The sequence below is a fragment of the Ambystoma mexicanum genome, chromosome 1p (genome assembly GCF_040938575.1).
Source record: "Ambystoma mexicanum isolate Mex_15411 chromosome 1p, UKY_AmexF1_1, whole genome shotgun sequence".
Classification (NCBI taxonomy): Eukaryota; Metazoa; Chordata; class Amphibia; order Caudata; family Ambystomatidae; genus Ambystoma; species Ambystoma mexicanum.
In genome coordinates this window covers 876,623,047-876,636,981 of record NC_090921.1, presented here as the reverse complement: position 1 = coordinate 876,636,981, position 13,935 = coordinate 876,623,047, and positions in this window count along the sequence as shown.

The window sequence follows — 13,935 nt, the reverse complement described above, 5'->3', positions numbered from 1 at the left end:
ATGTAAGGTGCCTCCAATCAGGAGCCCCAGAATGTTCAACAAAGATATGGCATTTTTTGTATTTATAAACCCATGTGTAATGATGTAAGAGCAGAGCGTTCTCGAGCAGAGTTCTTTGCCAGCACTTTTATTTTGTACAAGTAAAAACATGTTGTCCTTGAAAGCTATCTCTTGGCCTTACTCCCTAGCGGGTTGTATTTACTCTGGAGTGTGTGCACAGAGGTACATGCCTTCACTTCCGGTCATGGATAGGAACAACTTCAAGATCCTGCCCATCACACACTGCTTCCTCTCCAACAACACACCTCCTACCTGGCAACAAAAATCTCAAGACACACTACGACAAGGCTGCAGCACACTGCCTACAAACACTGCGTCACCTCCCCCAGATTCAACTGCAAAAAGGGGGGGCAGCTTCTCAGCCTGTGCCCCTGCACTCTGGAATGAGCTCTCTGGCTATCTCCGCAAAGATCCATCCTACGGCAGCTTCAGGAAGAAGTTAAAACCACACCTTTTCAACTAAAACTCCTTCTCTCCCTCCACCTGTGCCTGCTCCCTTCTTACTGTAACCAGCACCCTGATGCGCTTATATAAATGCAAAAATAAAACAAAATAAATAAATAAAAATCAAGACATATGCTGCATGTTTCTTCATTGACAAGTCAAAGGAGGGCCACTGAGCTGAGATAGGATTTCCACTATGCATTCATCCTCCATCTTGTCAGTGCATTTTGTTGTACACCTGCATGAGATTTTCATGCAGGCATATAACAAATGGATCCCTATGGAATCAACCTTGTTTTTGCACCTGGTGAAGTCCACGTGAAATCCTTAGGGACCCTTTTATGATCCCTGCATTCAATTTACTTTTTTATTTCCTTTATTAACTTCATAAGGAGCATGAAATCATTAGAGGTAAATATGCAATTTGTATAAACATATCTGATTTGAAAAAAAAACAAATGTAGTTCTCATTTTGGCATTTTTAGACACCATTGAAACTATTTAGTGAATAATGTTACAATATTACTGTAAAAACGCTGGCCTCTGGACATTTGCTAGTTTGTTATAAGAGTATGGGGGTCATTACAGGTTTCATGGTATGCCAACAAACCTGACGTAACTTCTCTGCCACCCGATATCCGCAGTTACAGGGATATTATGTGCGCCAGAGTGCCAGTAAATTCCCATTCCAATGGAGTCTCATCGGACTCCATGGGATGGTATTTCTAGAATTACCAGCATCATTTTTTAACGGTGCCAGTGATTCAGGCATTTCTTTGAAGTCTGCTGGTCCAGATAAAATGCCAGAAAAAATGCGGGAGCCAGAATTACCAGCTCTTGGCCCAAAACTGCTTAATGTTTTTAATAATAGTAGCAATCTAATGTATCTAGAATGTTTATTGCCACCCAGCAGTGTTAGAATATTCACTCTCAATGTCTGAAGAATTGAGCCCAATCGTATTTGAAATATGTACGGTCCAGGTTTCAATAGATGCTCCATTGGCCAAAGCAGCCATAAACTTGATATCGCTAACTATCTGCCAGAAGAAATAGTTCCATGATCTAGTCAAACAGACCAGCTCTTGCCAACATTCTCTTTCAATTGTCCAATTTTGTATCCGGAGCCATTTTCCATATTGTGCCTTCTTAATTCTTACTGTAAGTATTAATTTATAAGCGGCCATATTGTACAATGTAGACATTGTAACGCTTCAATAGTGTGTTTGTCTGTTCAAAATGTTCAGCATTCTTCCCAACATGCTACAAACCTAAAATTTGGCATGTGGGTAGGTTCCATGGTCTAGACAACATAACAGGCATAAAATATACCTTTTGGGGAATACTTACCCTTTCCACATGGCTCCTTACGTTGTAGATCTGCCGTAGTTCATTCAGTGTTCCTAAAGTTCAGCAGATCATGAAAACTTCAGCAGTTCATTATTCCTAAACTTTCCACACTATCAGCATTCTAGCTGACATTATTGGCACTCACTATTGAAGTCATGCAGGTGACATGAAATGGTGCTTTTCTAGTAATGCGGCTGACAGACAACTGTGCATATCTCTTCAATAGTGTCCGCAATTATATTGTCCGTCACATTGCTGCAATTCTCTCATCATAATTACAGACACTTCATTTCCCCTGGAAGTTGCTGAATGTATACCATCTCAACAGTACAAAGATTTCATGCTTCAGCTGTACATGGACAGGTGTGGCACTTCAAGCTTACACGCTTCAGCTCTACACATACAGCACTCATGTTCAGGTCGCTGCTGCTTCAGCCGTAGATCGGGACACCAATAATGTTGCTGCACAATCTCAACGCTCCAACTCAAAGTAGCTGGAACTGATTAACGGGATTCATGCTTTTCTCATGGTCAGCTTTATGTGGCTTGTCTGGAGTTGGAAACAATGCCAATGTGTTCACACTAGCTCCTACAGGAACGACTGGCAATATTGTTGACAAAGCAGCATTGGTTTAGTTAAATAAATAAACTTCAAACTAGGACTGAAGTAGGAATTACTGTGTGAAGCACGGGTATACCTGTAAGTGTTATATATTAGTGGGTTAGCATTTTCTACTTTTGATGGATTCCATCTAATTCTATTCATCCTCCTATTGATGTCAATGCCAGCATTCAGATCCTGGGCAACTCTCAGGGGTGCAGCATCCAGCAATGTGAGGAGATGATGATGGTCACTCTCTTCCCCAATGATTATCTTCATGTCTACAACATCTCCTAAGAAGGAGTGGTGTACAAAAACATAGTCAATTATGGTGGCATTGTTCCCTGTGATCCTGGGATCCCGGTGTGTTGCTGGGACTAGACCTATTCAAATGGCTGTTTATCTAGACCCCTGGGCTCAGTTAGTGTATGTTAAAATTACTTTAGCGTGGATCCAACTAGCAGTACATTTGTTCATATATGACAATATTGATTTTTCATAAGAACATATAATGTGCAGCGAATAATATATACCTTAGAGCTTTACATTTCATCACAAAATTGGCAGATTGTATTGCACCTAAATCAACAAATCTCTATCCTGACCAAATATGTTGTCTTTTCAATAATGTGAATTTCTCAAAAGTCCTTAATTTTAGTAAGAAACATATTTTCATTTATGAAAATCACTCTCCTGTACATCACGTAACCCGTCTTACAAATGTACTGCAAACTGCTAACTTAAAATGTACCTTCTTCTGGTCTAAATCATATATTATTATTATTATTATTTGTCTAAGCCGATTGCTACTTGGAGATTCAACATTTAACAAGCAAAAACATGAAAAACCCTTTAATAAAATGTAAGATCCAAAGTTTCTCTCAGAAACAGAAAGATGCACTGACTCTGTTCAGGAAAACATTCGTAGAAATTACTTTCCCACAATAAAGGGAAATATCGATCACATATGTCTTATTTGTTTCATATTTCTACAATGTCTAACATTTTAACTTGAGCATATATTTTGGATAACTCTCTTGCTGTGTATGTCATTGTGGAAATAATATTATAAGTCACCTAAAATGAAAACAAATATTTATGAAATGATCAAACACACCATTCACTAAAAGGTGTTCAGAAAAATGTGTTTCCAGATTGTCAGACTTTAAATTGGTTAAAATATATGTCAGATAATTGCTCTCCCTTTGGCACTACATCTTTTGGGGGCTCTTTAAGGCAGGTGCCCTCCTTCTTGGGAAAAGGACTGTGAAAAAGCCTTGAACCTAAGAGGCAAGTTAAATGTCTTTTTCTTTTTACTGTCTGTTTTTGGCAGTTTGGACAGTGGTTGCAACAAATACTTTTAGATGAAAATGCCCAAAATAAACTGTCCAATTGCTACAAAATGCTGCAGAGACGTTCTGTATTAACCACTACACCAGTGTAAAAAGAAAGCCTTACGATAACTAAAGAGATAGAGGAAGCAGAGAAGGGATTTTAAGAGGATATGCTTATTACTAATGTAAAGGACAAACTAGATGAGATAGAGAAGTAGGTTGAAGAGTTCAAAACAGCTATTATTATTAACAAATATTAATGTATTAAAAAAACGATTTGGCCAACTATAGACAGGAATAAATGTATCCCTATCGAGCAGATGTCTTTGTGCCCAAAAGATGGAATGTGAGAGGACCATTTCAGCCATTATCAGAGTACAAAGGGAGTGGAATCACCATGCTAGCGGCAGAGAAATATGACCATGAAGCTTAAAGACAGCTTAATAACACACAAGATTACAGGAAACAAGCACAAGAATTTTATAAGGGCTTGCACAAAACTATTCTTGGAGTCACAGAGAAAGCCTGTTTAAGGCATGTTGACATCAGATGAACTCACATTTCTTAATGTAAAAAGGTGATGGCATCCTGCCTTTTACCTTGTTCCTAAAATTCCCAAATCTTTAGTGAATCTGTCCGGTAGACCTATTGTCCCCACATGTGGTAAAATATGTTGAATATTTTGTCAAAACTTTATCCACCATTGGGGCAGCTTATCTTAAAGACAATAGTGAAGCCATTAGCACAGATGGAGGGTGTGACGTTTGACACAAATTTAGAGTGGTTGATAAACCTTGAAAAAGAGTCCCTGTATACCTACATCCCACAAGATCAGGGAATCTGTGTATTAAGGTAAGGAAGGAATAAACAGAAATGGACCACTATGATAGGGAATGGCACAACTTTATACATTTATCTTTTTAAATATATCAATAAATGTCAATCATTGAATTCAAATTATTTTTATTTTTCATATACAAGTGTAAAATATAAATTCTTAAAACATATACGCAATCTTTACCAAATTCAAATCACACTGATTCACTCCTACCATTCATTCATCATTACTTTCTAAAAAGACATACAAATCACACCTATCTCTTTGACCAGTTGGTCAATAATATATTCTTGTTACACTGTGAATTGTCCTCCACCAAATAGTCTGATGGTTCTATCAGTGTATAATCAGTTGCACGTGTTTCAGTTGTCTGTTTGGACATCAACACTTTAGTCCACTTGGTAATGCAACCTTCGTCAGGACCACAATGGGGAATTCCGTCATTCCCATTTTAAACGAGTAGGGTGAGTTACAACACCTAAAAAATACAATAAACAATATAAGGGATCGACAAATTAAACATTAGGGCCATTCCCTATTACTTTGTCAATTACTCTAAATGTAAATGCATGATTCTAAATAGTAATCATAGACTCAACATTCCTAAATGTTGTTTCCTAACATTCTCACAATGTTGCTTTTTGGATTAATCCTGTTCACACCTCTGGTAATCAGTATCATCTAAATCCAACAAGGATGCAAATAAACATGAAATCAGCCTTTGTGATTTAGTTTTAAGTTTTGACATTATCAATTAATAGTATACTTATCCAGAAACATCCAACAGAACATCTTTGATGACACTTTCAATATTTGGAACGTATCCTTGATTCATTGAGAGGAGTTCCTGAATCTCCAAATGATGTCTCGTCAATATTAATCATCAGATTGTTCAGGTCATAGTTAATATCCTGTGATTAAGAGATTCTATGTTAGTTTTATATGATCCAAACCCCTAAATAATCATGAATGGACTCGATGCAGCCACATACTTACATCTCCGTTATTCTCAAGGACACATATTCCAAATCCCAAATCTATAGTTCAGATTTCTAGAGACTTCCTTCAGTGCAGCTGAGTTTCTACGATATACCTGTAGTGACGTGACTTGTCATCAGTATAGCATTTCCCCTCATAGTGCCATTCAACATATTTAAAAAGATAAATGTATAAAGTTGTGCCATTCCCTATCCTAGTAGTCAATTTCTGTTTATTCCTAGTATATTGAGCCTAGAGGACCTAGGATTTAGACCAGGCGCCCCTTTATTTAGAAGTATATTGGTACAGCCCGTGGCTGTAGGAGCAACACATTGATTGATTGATTGATTGATTAAATCAAGGAATTTAATGGAAGGTGTAAATATTTTTCCTTCTCGGAGGAGCATTACCAGAAACTTTTGGGGGCTCCGACGTTACTAAGTAATGCAATACCTATCACTGCAAGTGGTAGTGGTATAGATGATCTAGAAATAATTAACACAAAATTTAAGAAGTTAACGCAAACTGACCTTCACGGAAAGTCCATGCTTGAATATTTAAAGGCAGGCATCATTCCTGATGGATTATAGGTAAAAGAAATTCAGAGAATATTTGTGGACACCACCAGATTCCAGAAGAACTTCAGTGGGGTTGGTAACAAGTGTTCTCCTGATTGGATTATTTTGATCGTGGAAACAAAAAAACAGGGAGATGAGTTTGCGGAATTAGAAAATCTTTTCCTAGACAATAAAACCATCAAGGATGCAAAAAAAAACAGTTAGAAGATCTAGAGGGTGAGATCAAATAATGCAAACAATTAAATTTGGATCAAAAAATTGCAAAATTACAAAAAGATATATCCAACTATAAAGAGGAGAGAACTATCCATATTTGAGAGAGGGGTTCTTTATTGATCTAGGTGATGCCCAAACTAATAGACAGAACAACAGATTTGTATCCTTTTTCAATGCATCCAGATCATCAAGTGGTTCAGACCCCTCTTTAAACAACCAAGCAGGGACTAGTACGGGTTGAAGAGGTGATCCATCCAATCAACAGGGTTTTTTCCGAGGCAATCAAAGGGGTCGATCAAGACATGGACAGGGCCCTGGAATGTGTACCAGGCAATGGTACCAGAACCAATGAGTAAGGAACAGATTCCTGTCTTTAATCTGTCAACAGAGACCCTAAGTGAGTGGAACTTAGTTTATTGTCTAAGGGGCTGTCTTTCGTACCAGTTGCGAAGGCAGACTGTTTTGATACGGATTTAGTACTACATAGGATCTTCCGTAATATACCCCTCATACACTATTTTGAAGTTTTTCTGCCTAAACAAAGGAGGGATAACAGTCAGATGACTAATATCGTTGAAGGTATGTGGAACATTACGGGTTTGAAAACGAAGCCTGTTTTCAACGCTCCTCCTCATGCTTGGCCACCTGAGATTGAGACCTTCGAGAACAGAGTGACCTACGAAGTTCTGAGGGCCATTACGAAGAAAATAGAGAAGCACTGGAGCAAGTCCCGGTCTAAGTCCCGCTTTGCCGCTCTTGCTAATTGCTGTTTGCTGCTGCTCCTGTGAATCGCTTGTGCCTGCTGAACTTTGGATCTTTGGACACCGGCACTACAGCGACCAGATGGTGACTTTGAGCGACAGTATACTACGAGTGTACGAGTATACAAATATACCTGGACTCGACACTTATTGTGACTTTCTTTTTCAGGCTTTGCTCTGCCTGCATTTTGTGGGCGTCTCTATAAAACTACTTTTGCGCGCGCACCGCTCGCGCGCACCGGAGCAAGTCCCGGTCTAAGTCCCACTTTGCCGCTTCGCCGCGGTGTTGCGAGTGGAGATTGGAGGTTATCTCTGTGCTTATTCATAAACTCAGAGTGTGAGAAAAAAAAAAAAAAAAAACTCAGTCATATAGACAATAACATTTGGTGAATTATTTGCAATTAGTTGTTCCATATTTGCACGCTTACACGCCAAAAAGAAAAACATTATTGTCTTATGCATTTTTGTCCATATACTTTGAAGACAAACATGCCGGAGACAGGCAACGCTTTAAGCGTTTCACTCACTACTGATCTAACGACTCCAAAACAGAAGAAACTAGCTCGCATTTCCAAAAAATCCATTATTTTGACCCCCATTCTGCGAACACCACTTGCGAATAAAGACATCTGCACTTTTTGTGCCAAACGCAAAGAATTTATGCCAGATCAAATTCCCAGTGTGCCGCCTCCTTTCACATTGAAAACGCCCAAGGCTAATGCAGGAAACACTGTGTTTTGTTTGCCTGGAGCTCATGAACGCACCAACTGTCTGCCTATTATCTCAGACTCCACCTTACTAGCAAACATTCACTCTGAATCGGTATGTCAAGAGGTAAGAAATGCTCTTCCAACTGTGTATCCCTTAGCAACAGTTTTAGAAGTATCTAGTCACGTGCCTGTTTCACCTGACTTCTCAGATGTATCAAATATATCCTTACACGCTAGTGGTGGAAAACTAAATAAATCTCATGAAGACCTTTCGTGTGGGGTAGCAAATCAAAGCATTATGGGCTCAACCATCAACTCTGTACATGACTCCTTTTTGCTACCAACACCTAGATGTTGTTTACCAACTAATACGTCTGCAAATCCAATAGAAATTTTGGCTCTAATTGAAATCACTTTAGTAGCCGTGAATACTACACTAACCAGTTTATACAAATTGTTTGAATCGCTTGACCAGAAATCCACATCTCAAGCTTTGCAAATACAACAGCTGGCTGAAGGATTTGCAAAACTACCTGACACTATCCAGTCACTCTCAAAGCCCATTAGCAAGGCTGATGTGGCCGTAGGTCCTGATCAGCCTATGATTACGACACAAGAGTTTGAAGGGCCTGCTGCCCCTAGCTCGGTTTTGCCCTTTTTTGCAAATATAATTCGTCCTGTAACATCTCCTGCCCCTAATTGTTTGTCTATTAATGAATCTTGGATCAATCTTGACAACAGTCCAAAGAAAATAACAAAAAAAATACGGCTATTGCCAGACAGCCTTCTGTTTCACTGGCTGATTTGCAAAAAATAGCAAAAGTCCGCAGTACTCGTTTAACAAAGGCAAAATCCAAAATTGCATCCAAAAGGAAGGATGCGATGATCACTCAACGTCAGATGGCTCCGCAAACATTATTACCAGCTTGCTTGTCTGACGTGCCAAACATACCTCCTGCACTCCCTACTTTCAAATACGCAGTTTCCATTGGTGTAGGCTCAGTGTCTCCTGTGAATTCAACGCTAACCAATGTACCAACTGAATATGCTCCTCTGACAGAAATTATTGATCTAATTGATGAACCACTTAATAGAAATCTGCCATCAAATCCTCCTTCCTCTCAACCTACACGGATTCTGGTGAATTTTCCCCCGAATCCCAAACAGAGCCAATCTATTACAGAGTGTCTAATGGGGAAGCTTTCTGCTAGACAGCTTGATTTACAAGAACAGATGGCCTCTATTAAAATGGCAGTAGAGGCATATATGAATGAACGTGTTGCTTTATGTCCCCCTGTCAATGTTGCAAATGGGTCCAATTTGAATCCGCAAACTCACGCACATTCAATGTACACTAATTCTAACCCTATGAGTGCAAAACTCATCCAATGAACAGCTGGATGGTTGGAAAAAAAAAGTAAACTTTGTATCTGAGGTTGGTCCCTCTAAGAGAAGTGAGGATATTGCTTCCATCCCTACTGCTAGAAAACAAGGTGCACAAAAACGTAAGCGGACATGTGGCAATTACTTTGAAAACTGTCATTCCTAAATCTTAAAATGCAGAGATGCGCCCCATGAACAGTACGACCTATGCAGGGCCAGCATCCTAAACATCTTTGGGGATGTAAGCAATCTCCAGGATATTGCTTCAAGTGATATTGACCAGGTCGAATTTGTGTGCGACCAAAACCTCGCAATTGTGCGGCTTTGGATCAAATCTGGGCTTGTTCTGAATTCAATCTTGAAAGAAAAAATGGTACTCTTTAAAATGGGTTTCCTTATTGCCCAAGATCCGGAGCGTTTAATTGAAGAAGCCAAAGAGTTTGAACCAACTGTGCCCACTCCACTTGTTCCACAAAATCCCTCTGGATGTCTCTGCTCTTATTGTGGCCCAGCACAAATTCCCATTATACCCACTTTCAGCAACTTCCAAGCATAACCACTAACCGAGCAATCCCAAGTAAAACATAGTTTAGTTTCATGGAACACGAGAGGTAACTCTCACCTGCAATGATCAAATTAATCTAACATTAACAAATATGACATTGTGGCCTTGCAGGAAACTTGGTTGGTGACTAGCCCTATATGGGATGACCATGATGTCATTCTGCTCCCAGCTTCAACGGCCTCTAAAGGAAGACCAACATCTGGCCTTCTGGTGGTGGTTAAAACGAGTAAAGGATTAAGGATTACCCAATGGGCCTCTCCCAACAACTTCATTCAATTAGTTAAAATAACAAGTTCCATACTATCTTTGGCCTTAATAAATTTATATCGAAATCCTATGGGTCTGACTGAGAACACCTTTTATAAAGATTTGACCGCAATGTTGGAATTAATAGCCTGCGATAATTCTGTTGGTGGCATACTCATGGTTGGGGATATAAATCTCAATTGTTTTAGCCCAAAAACATCCAGTCAGAAGCGTGACACTAGAAAATGGATACATTTTGTGAAAGACCACAACTTACACATGGCCAATGGTGCCATCTCAGGTGACATTCCGGCTAATGCGACATGGGGAAGAGGAAAGTCCCAGTCAATTATTGACTATGTTTTTGCATCTGATAGTCTTTTCCATAAGGCCTCCCAATTGAAAGTCATAACGCAAACCATCAGTGATCATCATATGATAACTTTTGAATGGGAAGGCCTTTACGACTCCACAATATCAATACAACGGTGGTCAAAACAGATTTTGACTGTCAATACTGCGCGAACACATTTTAAATGGACTCCTGCATCTTTACATGACCTTGAGCTTGCCACTCAAGGATTGCTTATTTCTGAAAAGGACTTCTATGCAGATATCCTTCCAAGCTTTGGCTCAGTGTTTGTTGATAGATCAAACAACACTACTGCACATAAACATCATTATGATCAAATTATGCAACAGGCCAAACGTACTTATAGAAAAGCTATAAGAACTATACGAAAAATGCCCATGGTTGATCGACAAATGAATCGACAGAAAATTAAATGTCAGTATAGAAACTGGTGTCGATCCAGAAGAGCCATTTTATATCAGCAGGATGGCGAAGCCTTTCTGGCGGCTGCAAATAACAAAAATTCAGGTCAAATATGGTCCCTACTCAACAGTGCGGTGTCTCCAACTCAATTGAACCTTCAACTGTGCGGAGTCACCGAAGTTCAGTCGCTTGAGCACTTTTCGAAATTGTACTCTGATCGGATGTATGCAAACTGTAACTACATTTCTACTACACCGAAACCTTGGGACCTGGAGAGCTCACCCAGTATAGTTGAGGGTTTAATCAAAAAATCCTCTTCCTCATGTGATGCAGGGACAGATGGGCTAAGTAATTTCATGTTCAAGCAGAACCCCTTGGAATGGGCGCTGATTTTGAACAACATATTCCACCAGATCATCAGTTGCAAAAAAATTCCAACCTCATGGCAAACATCTCTACTTGTTCCAATCTTTAAAAAGGGCGACAGGAAATCCCCGGTGAGCTATCGACCTATTGCCCTGCTCGATGCTCCCGGGAAGATCTTTGCTCGCCTTGCGTTACGGGATTTCTCTCGTTGGACGGAGATCCACCAGCAGCGAGACCCCTGTCAAACGGGCTTTGTAGCTGGTTTGGGTACATCAGTCAACCTAATAACTCTCAATGCCTTAAAAGCCCAAGCGCATTCCTCTAAACAGCCAATGTACTTTGCATTTGTTGACCTTCACACAGCCTTCGATTCTGTATCCAGAACCAGATTGATGAACAAATTACATCTGGCTAATTGCCCTAAAACCTTATGTGACATTATATATGCCTTGCATTCTTCGACTTCAATCAAAATCCGTCTGACTGTCTCAGGCCTTCTGTCAAGGGCAATTCCAACTTTCCGGGGGTTGAAACAAGGATGTGTGCTGGCTTCTGCCATTTTCAATTTCTTCATCCAAGACGTCAAACACATTTTTTCTGATGTGATTTCAGATTCACCAAAAATGAATGGCTCACCTATCAAAGCCTTGTGGTACGCCGATGATTTAGTGTTGGTTTCTAAGACACCCATAGGCCTTCAAAAATTATTGTCTGCTCTCTATGAATATTTAACATCGAATGAGCTGATAATGAATCTAAATAAGACGCAAGTAGTCATCTATGCCCCTAGGTCCATGAAAAAAAGACCCTTTGAGTGGAGAATAGATAATAGAATTGTTGAAGTTGTTCCAACATATCTATACTTGGGAATTTTATTTGATGGTTCCTCACCTGTGGATTCGCACTCAATCATGTTGGACCACAAGATCAAATCTGGCATCTCTCAGACCAAAATCATTTTGCACAAATTTCAAAAATTCACGATCAGCCCGGCCATAACATATTGGAAACAGAAAGTAGTTCCAACCATACTATATGGCCTTGAAACTAAAAAAATTATCTGTTCAGACAGATTACAAAAAATGGAGGCAAAATACTGGCGAGCTGTAATACAACTTCCTCAATGTGTCCCAGGTCCCTGGCTAAGATTTGAACTAGGCTTAACTTCCTTGAGTGCTGAATACCACTGGAGATTATGTGCCTTGTTTCGGAAATGTCTTATCTGTGATAAATCTGATACTATACTGGCTTCTTTATCCTTCTACTTGTTAACATCGGATCATCAATTTGCAAAAGCATGGATGGCCCAGATATTTAACATCTTGGCTAAAATTGATTTGTCTTTAGAAATGCTCATCGACCAACCAAACAAGGCAAAAGAAAAATTGTTCAGATTTGACTGTATTGAAACAAGAACGAAGTGCCTGTTATATAAAGATTTTGAAATGCTAATCTTTGAACATAAAACCTGTGGAACTCTAGCCCCATATTTAAAACAGTCACCCTCTGTGCAACTAAGGTCAACTATCTTACGGCTGCGATTTAACCTCTTTCCAACTAGAGATGTTCTAGCTAGAAGAAAGCTGTTGCCGGTTAATAAAAATTATTGTTCCTTTTGTAAAACTGAGGGAGTTAGAGAAACACATTTCGACATGTTGTATCTGCTTGTCCAGCGCTAACTGAACTTAGAATGACATTTTTTGCACCTCATTTATCCTACCTTGGTGAACTAACTCCTGAAACCCGATGGTCGTTACTTTTGTCCACCAACTCAATGGCCCTCATTAGGACCCTGGCGGATTTTTTCCGCCATCGGCGGACTTTTCCGCCATGGCGTAAAGTCCGTTTACGCCATGGCGGATGGCGGACTTACCGCCCCATTCCGAGGTTGGCGGGGTGGTAAGTCCCCATTGACCCATTTACCCTTCCCCATTCCCATTTCGGCCCCATAGGGCTCAATGGGAGTTGGGAAGGCGTTAATTACGCCACCGTACATTACGGTGGCGTAATTAACACCAAGGTCCCATAGCGCCATGGATTTCTCCGCCCGCAAAAAGCGGGCGGAAAAATGACCATGGCGCTTTGGGAACTCGTAGTTGGTGGTAAGGGGTCGGCGCAGCTAACGCTGGCGTAGACCCCTTACCGCCAGGGTCCTAATGAGGCCCAATGAGTCTTCGTATTGCCACTCACAATTTTTTGGAAATCATTATGTCAAAACTTAAGGATGTGTCGACTGTAATTTAAAGACATAAATATGACGACCATCAAGATTGCAGCTGCGTTAAGCATTGGCAAAGTAAATATGTGAAGGGCCTATTAGTAATTGCTAAAAGAATCGCATGCTAAATGAGGATGAGTCTCATACTATATACTAATGACACAATGGTTTTATGAGAATTATGACATGTGTTATGTCTTCCAACTAAGAACATATTGGTTTAGTCAAGCTCCTAATATGTTAGGCCCTTTCTCTTCTTCTTCCTTCTTTCTTTCAAATCGTGTCTTCTTGCTTAAACCTTTTTTTTTTTTTTAAATTGCTCTCAAATTGTTTTTTGTTACCTAAAATTAATACAATGAAGTCCTAATTGTTTTAGTTATCTTATCATATGTTTTTATCTATTTGGACTATTTGCACAATGTATCACATTACAATTGAATGTTTCTTGTTAAAGTGAATGCTGAATTTTGTTTGTATTTGTAAATGAATATTGTCTATATATTGAAAAAGTTGTT